This window comes from Coptis chinensis, chromosome 7 (assembly GCF_015680905.1).
Source record: "Coptis chinensis isolate HL-2020 chromosome 7, ASM1568090v1, whole genome shotgun sequence".
Taxonomy (NCBI): domain Eukaryota; kingdom Viridiplantae; phylum Streptophyta; class Magnoliopsida; order Ranunculales; family Ranunculaceae; genus Coptis; species Coptis chinensis.
In genome coordinates, this window is record NC_141462.1 from 26,094,688 (window position 1) to 26,103,184 (window position 8,497).

Here is an 8,497-nt window from a genome sequence, read left to right on the forward strand (position 1 = left end):
AGGTGAAGAAGAGATCAGCTGAAAATGTCATTCGCTTTGCTCTGAGAGTACTTGATGTTTCTTGAGAGTCCTTCGATGCTGCCAGACAAGTTAAGTTTGAGGAGGCTATTGAGGCTACTAGATATATCTCTCAGTTGGATGCTCAGGAGTGAGTGACCAACCCTTTCATCTTATTTCTTGATCTAGACACCAGTATCTCATCTATCTAGGAAGAACTTATGCCTGATGCCTCCTCATCCTCTAAAGAAGGCACCGATGATGACATGCCTCCCGTTCAACTTCCTTTTCTGCCAGTTCCAGTTTTAGGTGAGTGTTCTGTTCAGCCTTCAACCGTTCCAGCTAATCTAACCACACAGTTTGTTCTTGAGAGTGAAACACAAGTTATTGATGATGGTGCAATAGCAAGCACTGATGGTGAATCAAAGTTTGATTCTACACCTGCTTCATAAGCTTTTCAGTTGATGATTCACACATAAACAATTATTTTTAAACAATTATTCTATGGATCTGTAATATTGACCTATGTAGCTCACATACAATTTACTTACTGAGCTCTTGATAAGAGCCTAAAATTGTAGTTTTAACCCTTTAACAATATTGCTTTTAGACCAATTATGTGATTAATAAGTAAGAGTTAGTATTGTTATTGTGTTCTTGTGTATTTTAGGCATTGGAGTCGAATATGTGAAGAAACATGTTACTTTTGCACTAGAAAGGAGCAAAGGTTGGGTGCTAAGAAGTTCTATGATTAAAGGCCAAGATTCAAGGAGAAAAAACCTTTTTAAAGCCCGGTCAAAGCTGAAAAGTCAAAGTTAACGCAGGCAGAAATAGCGCACAAAAGTTAGCAGAACTTCTGAAGGCCGTATCATTGGACTCAAACCTCAGAATTGGGCCTACCTTACATAAAAACGACTGGTTTGGGAAGAGCTTTCCAATAGTCCAAGCCTTGACCTAATCAGAAGAGCAGAAATAGACGAAAAGGCTATTGAATTCATTTCCAACTGGAAACCCCTTTGTGGACCGAAGTAATGAGGTTTTAGGCTCGATTTTCCTGCCCAAAACATAGCCCCTAAGCCCATGCATGAAATTGTGGATCTAGCCTCTTCTATATAAAAAGACTAAAGCTTAGCTCTGAAGAAACTTAGTTCTAATTCATAAATTTAGTTTTTAGAAAAAGAAATTAGTTTTATATCCAAGTAATTAGTTTTAGAACAAGGAATGAGTTTGTAGAATCAGATTTAATTTTATAATAAAGAATTAGCTTTACATTTCAACTTAGTTAATTATCAAATACTTAGTTTTTATAATTCAATACTTGGTTAGTCTTAATTTCTTAGTTAGTTATTCATAAACTTAGATCTAAATTAATTTTAATTCAGTTTTAATTCATTTTGAATCATTAGACTATTGTTCTGATTAGATTAATAAAGTAATTGTTATTCTTTTAATAATGTCTTGTTCTTATTTCAGAAATGATAGTTTAATGACTCAAGACTAAACCTCCATTAGAGGGGTTTGAGGAAGCCTTGATAATGACTTGATTTTTGTTAGCGTATAAATGGTTGTAATGTTCTATTCTACTCTAGAAAGTAATTATTTCACCAGGAGAATGGGTTTGATTGCTTCATATGCTAATTATTAGTTGGTAGAGATTACCATGAATAATTAGGGATTAGAAATACCCAACCTTTACGTGAAAACGTAAAGATTTGGATTACAACGAATTCTATGCAAAGTTATTAAGTCGAATCAAGTTAGAATCAAAGTCCCCTAATTCCTTCTCATATTGTCAATTTAGTATTGAATTGTCGTAGTTGATTTATAACATCTTGATTAGTTAATTCACCATCGTAGTTAAATTTAATTCCATTACACTCACGATTTTGTTAGAATACATAAATTAGGAAACATTACATTCTAAACGAGCTAGGAGTGGAACGAATTCTCTACTCCAATTATATCAAATTCATAACGAGAGTAGATAACTTTGATAATTTAGCTATAAGAAAAGCATTTAGTTTTTCTTACATTTAAGTTTAGTTACTTATTCATAAGTAAAACTATCATTTTTCCATTTATCAAATGGCACCGCTGCCATCTTAGTTGTGTTTAGTTTTATTTCCTTTATTAGACTACTAAAAAAAAGGGTTTTTATCTCGGTTCTAAAATTAGCCTTATCTTGGTTTTGTTGATAAGAGAGATAATATGTCCTATAAATAAGATAATATATCTCATAACTTAGGTACTAACTCTAAGTATAAACCTGTTATCTTGCCTCTTACTTAACCGAGATAAAATATATGGATTTTACCACTGGTGGGATGGAACTGATATAATAAGAAATTTCATTTATCTCACCATTATGGAACTGATATAATAGGAAATTGAATTTATCTCACATTGAACTGATATAACTAATATTAAACCAAATATCTCGGCACTCAATTGAAATAATTGATATTATACCAGATATCTCGCACTCAATTGAGATAATAGGTTTTATACCTAATATCTCGGAATAGATATGCTTGTTTACTACTACTTAGAGGTTTGAACTCTCTAAATTGATGCAAAAGCACTCAAAGTTCCTTACTCACGATCTTCGTTTCATAGATTTGGAATAAGGATTCGAACTAACCTAAAATTTAGAACAACTACAAATTGGATGTTACAATAAAGGGAACTAAGGAGTAAGGTTATAATATTAATGCTAGGTTTTCCTTCCTACACAAACATTAAGAAAGACATTAAAGTTTGAAAATATGCACTTAATACCAAAATAGAGATTTGAAAGAAAAGGTGGAGAGTTAATCCTCCTCATGTGAAACTATCATTAGTTGTTGATTTGAAAAAGGTTATTTGATCCTTCCTAGACTCATAGACAAGCCCCTAATGGAAGTAAAGATTTGATCCCTAGCATGTATGGCTCACTTAAGAGCTCACACATGCTAGCAAGTGGAACTAAGCAATGACTTATCTCTAAGCTCATTGCTTTGATTCATAACTAGACACTACACCAACTATCATTTTAGGATAGGGTGTAGAGCTAGTTGTTCTTCCTAACAACCTACCAAACCAACAAAAATTGATTTACCCTCACATGAGTTGGATTAACTCCCCAAAAGGGAAGTTAGCTCATGATCCTTGGGACAAGGATTTATAAACTAAAAAAACAAAAGAGATATAGAGAAAGGAAGAAGATAAACAATCAAACTCACTGATATATTTATTTTCTAGAAGAAAACAAGTGTTTCCTCCATTAAAACTATTACAAGCTTCTTACAAAAACTAAAAAACTAACTTCTCATTTTTTTTCACTAAGGAACTAAAATAATGCCATGTGAGGAAAATAAGTCAATGGAGTAAATGGAGTGTCCCCCACCCTTGTCTAATTTCTTCTCCATTTGAGAGAAATCTCATTTCCTCCCACGTGAATCATCAAACCACATTAATTCATTTTTATCCACCACATTAAAACAAAGTGACACCTTGCCTTTTTTTCACTATTAACACCTAATCTAATTTATTACCTGCAAGGTGTCAACTTTGCACCAATAATTTGTTATTTTTGTCTTGACATGCTCAATGATTGATGACTCATCCAATCTTGTGGCCCCGCATAGTAGGCCCATGTGCAGTCCAGTGGCGGTCTGGTATTTTGGGCAGTTTTACAACTTCCCGCCTATGCGTAGAGTTCATCGCCCTGATTGTCTGAGTAGCTCTCTTGTCACATTCGGAGTCCTGGTTCGAGAGGTAGGAGCTTTGAAAGTTTGATGCTTCTGTGCGGATTTGGGAGAATTCATATATACGCCGTTCCTCGTGCTTTATTGCAGGTTTAACTAATATTTCCATGTTTACTGCAAATACCTGCAAAAGTATGAAAACATATTTATTTCATGATTATTAAACACATAATTAACCAAATTTATATGTCTCAATGGGGTTTCATAATACACTTTTGGGTGCTTATCAGTACTTTTGATGTAGTGGTTGTTTTTATTTTGTTATTAGGAAGACTTATTTGGACTTGATGCCCTGCTGATTTTTGTAAAAAATGTGAATTAAATTCACACAAGTCTATTGATCATACGTCATGTACATAAGTATGTATGTTTAGTGCCTGTATATCGGCACGAGATTTGTCTACAAGGTTTTCAGTTTTCACCAAGTGAATGTATAGTTCATATGCCCTTTCCACTTTGCTGTAGATCGACAATTAACTGTCCTTAAGAATTAATTTATGCCTATAATGACTTCTAGGCCGGTCAGGGAACATAGTGAAGATGTACATGAGCTGGGTTTTAGCACAAACCTCACTCGTGTTGTACCATATTATATATATGTCATTTCTTTAAATGTTGATAAAAACTATTCAAATCAAAAAATTGTTGACTTTTTATTGGATTGGATTATGATATGTCATCTTTAGTGCCATTAATTTATGTGTTATATTTATTGGGTTGTAGCAGTGACTCTCTCATTTTTGTTTTTGTTTAGTAATTGACGCATTGACAGTATTGTTGCAGGTTGTAGGAACAATAAGCATACTGTTTGTTCAATCCCCCCCAACTTACCCCAATTCTGGGAGTATTGATGATCTCCATTTCAATTTTTGCAGGTAATGTTTCTCTATGAAATAATTTGTTTCTTTTTGGTGTATATGTTGATGTGATTAACTGTTATATCCTCATATACTAGGACCTTTTTCCTTATTTTCCTTACACAGTTGCATACTCGTATCTGTATTGCAAGTGATAGAAAGTCATCATTTTATACTCGACAATATATCACGACTCCAAAGTAAAATAAGAAGCTAAATAAAAGATGCTCAGATATCTAATGTAAGTTAAAGAAACTTATTCTCGTAGAAAGTGGATATGGAAGGTAAAGATGTCCGTAAAGCATCCTAAAGTATTCGGTCTTTGGTTATAGCGATGTATCCGTATATGAAAATTTAGGGTATCGGATGCCGACTTCTCATCTTAGGATTTTTCACTACTTAAATTTAGGAAAGCAAGGGATGCAACAATCATATATGGAAACTGAGATCCCAATGTACAGCTTAGCTCATTATTCTCAACTACCCAAATCTCCTTTAATGCCACTCAAATGTGTTCCAATTATGTTACATGGACACACCATATTTCAATAGTAATATGTGTTGGATATGTATCCATCGTGTCCGACACAGACGGACACATATTGTATGTGATATATCTCAATTTTTGATATTTTGTCATGCCAGACACTTCGTATCCGTATCGGATACGGACACCAAGTGTCCGTGTCAATGTAACTTAGCGACTTCCAAACTCTTTCCATGCCACTCAAATTTGTTTTTGGTAAGATTTACTCTATGTTTTTGGGATTGTCTCTTACCTCTTTCTTTTACATTATCAAGGTTTTCTTACAACCGTTGACTAACTGTGAATTAAAATCACAAGCCATATATAAGCGGTCAACTGTACCTGTCTTCAAAGCTCATGGAATGGCCCAAGCGTCTATATCTGATTGTGAGAGTGAAACATTTTCAGCCATCCGTACAGTAAGTGTCCAAATACTCCGCTTGAGTGAGTGGATACTGAGTAGCCAATTCAATGTACTTTATCAAGGATAAACTGTATTATGTGGATTGGTTTTCTGTACTTGTTCTGCTTTCAGGTTAGATCCTTTGGTGGTGAAAAGCGTCAAATGTCAACATTCGGTAATCAGGTAATTTACATTGGATTTGGGCTACCACGAGGATATCCCTATAGGGATGAGTGTTTCGAGACCGTTGGATCCGAGATCCAACGGTCCGAAAATCAAAAACAAAAAAAAAGAGAGAGAATATGGTTTGTTTTTGATTTTCGGACCGTTAGATCTCGGATCCAACGGTCTCGGCTGGCGTCCCTATAGGGATATCCTCATAGTAGACGAACTCCATTACATTGTCATATGGAACTGTGGACATGTTGCCTTCTTGTCAGGAATGTGATTGCTCTACCAAAAATACTAGAGTTTTAGTCATGCTATCATTCTATAGACCAAAAGTACTGAAACCTTTGATGGGCTCATTTAAACTTGGCGGTTCTCGGCCTACCGGTTGAGTGACACAAAGCTTGGAATTTTCAGATCTGCAAATGAAGTCTGACTAGAATTGTAGTTTATGTTTCGTTGTTGACTTTATAATCTTGTCTCGGGAAGCAAAGTGAAAGCAAGTAAGCATTTCCACGTGACTGTGACCTCTTTTTGGAGTATGTTTATTTGGATATGATTCTCAATGTTCAAATGGACAACGTGTTAGACTTTGGTAGTCGTATTCTCTGATATAGGAAATATGCAACGGCCAGTCAAAGCTTCGTAAGAGTAATTAATGCTTAATAAAAAAAATGTATTTTATACAAAGAAGATCTTACTAGTTCCATTAAGTACTTTCATATTGCTTTGGTTGGCTCGTTTTGCTCGCATAAGACTTTGATGTTAAATAGCCATGTACTTCTTTTACCAAAAATACTAATAGAAAAATGTATTTTATATGAAGAAGATCTTACTAGTTTTTGGTTAGCGAAAAAAAAAAAGATCTTACTAGTTCCATTAAGTAATTTTATATTGTTTTGGTTGGCTTGTTTTGCTCGCATAAGACTTTGATGTTAAATAGCCATGTACTTCTTTTACCAAAAATACTAAAAGAATATTTTCGCAGGGTGAGTTTTCTGCAGGAACAGTGGCTTCTTTTATTGGATACACATTCACACTTACATTTGCTATAAGTCATTTTGGATTTTTCAGGTTATCTAATTCGTTCTTTGTATCTCCTGTCTATATAATAATATTGGCAATGTTTTAGGTACAAGGGTTGGTCAACACATTTGGGGATCTTCGTGGGACTCTTGCTGCTATTGAGCGGATAAATTTTGTGTTATCCGGGGACAGAATCGATGATTCTCTTGCTTATGGTTTAGAAAGGGAACTCAATGAAAAGGAAGTTTGCAATGAAAGCCTTAAATTGTTTTACAATGAGGGGTTCACTGACGAGAATCTTGCTCCCAATAAGCGTTTCATGTCAGCTTTAAAATCAGCTAGTAATGGATGTAGTGTAGTGTGGTCTGGTGACATTTGTTTTGAAGGTATTTTTTTTTTTTTTTTTTCTCATTTTATATACTTTCTATGATAGAGCCTTGGTTACAAATGTCTGATGACATTTATGTTTGATGACATTTGTCTTGTGGTTTTGAGTGTGCACCAAGGATTAACATTTACATGACCTCATTCCTTTGTATATTGTATAATGACGATAACTAGTAGTGTTATGAGTGGATTTGCAGCTTTTTAATATATGCTTTCATTTTAACTTGACATTTTTCTATCTTCTTTTGTAAAGTTAGGTTGTCCACCCCCTCTGATTCTTTTATATGTACCATTTGGAAAAGAGATAAATATGAAAAGGATAGGTCACTGCTGCAACATTTTTCTGGTCAGGTTACTACTGCAACATTTTTATACTTGTTCAATCCTTCCTTTTTTTGCCTTTCTTATTTTGTTTATATTCTCTCTTATTGTGTGGTTTTATTGCTTAGAAGTAACTTCTAAGCAATGTGAGGACCCTGCATCTATCCTACTAGAGCTTTATTGGGGTGAGATAGCTTCCAGTGACACACATAGTAATTATGTCCTTGAGCAATCAAATAATTATGTTCAGGTAGGGGCCTCCACTAAAGATGCACCTCAAGTTGAGTCCTCGGTTGCCAAGCGTGGAGATATTCTTATTGACATCAATAACCGATTCCCTCGGGATTTCCTGTCAGATATATTTTCAAAGGAAAGATTGACTGAAGAGTCCTCTAGCATAAGTCCGTTGTACAGTGATGGAACTAAACATTGGTCATTCTTTCAGAAGTTAGCACATGATGAGTTTGTTAGAAATGATGTTTCTCTTATGGATCATGATCATCTTGGATATTTGTCTCCACTTACTAAGTTGACGAAGAGAGTCTTGGAACCTATAATTTTTCACAGCTGATGACCGACGTGAATACTTTAGGACTTGTGGATTCTCAAATTTCTTTTGAGTAGGAAATTCAGCAGGAACCATCTGTAATGAGGAAATTCAGCAGGAACCATCTGTCTCCTTTCCTGAATATATAGAGAAAGGTTAAAAAAATGTCTTATTATAGTTCGAAGAATAGTAGTTGATACAATATTTGAGTTTCTATATATAATTGATTGATCACTAGCACTCTTTGAAAGTTAAGTTCATGTTCGACATTGTTCTTTCTTATCTTAATGAAATAAGTTCTTCAAAGAATTTACTTATGTTAGGTTGTTTTTGTTAATTGGTGTTGATGTTTATGAATATGAAATGAAATGTGGTGGTTTGGGACAGGTTTTTATTTGCTGGTTAATTGTCATGAGTAATACCAACAAAAAATGACAAAAGGTGAGATAAAAGGTTGTCCAAGAATCTCTCTTTCCAAAAGAATTTATCATGGTTATTTTTTGATATTATCTCGGTTTC

At 34.4% G+C, this 8,497-nt stretch overlaps 1 pseudogene; it reads left to right on the plus strand.

Moving 5' to 3' along the window:
- The first annotated feature begins 218 nt into the window (after positions 1–218).
- On the plus strand, positions 219–8,002 carry LOC147486834 (ABC transporter B family member 28-like; annotated as a pseudogene).
- Positions 8,003–8,497: the final 495 nt, after the last annotated feature.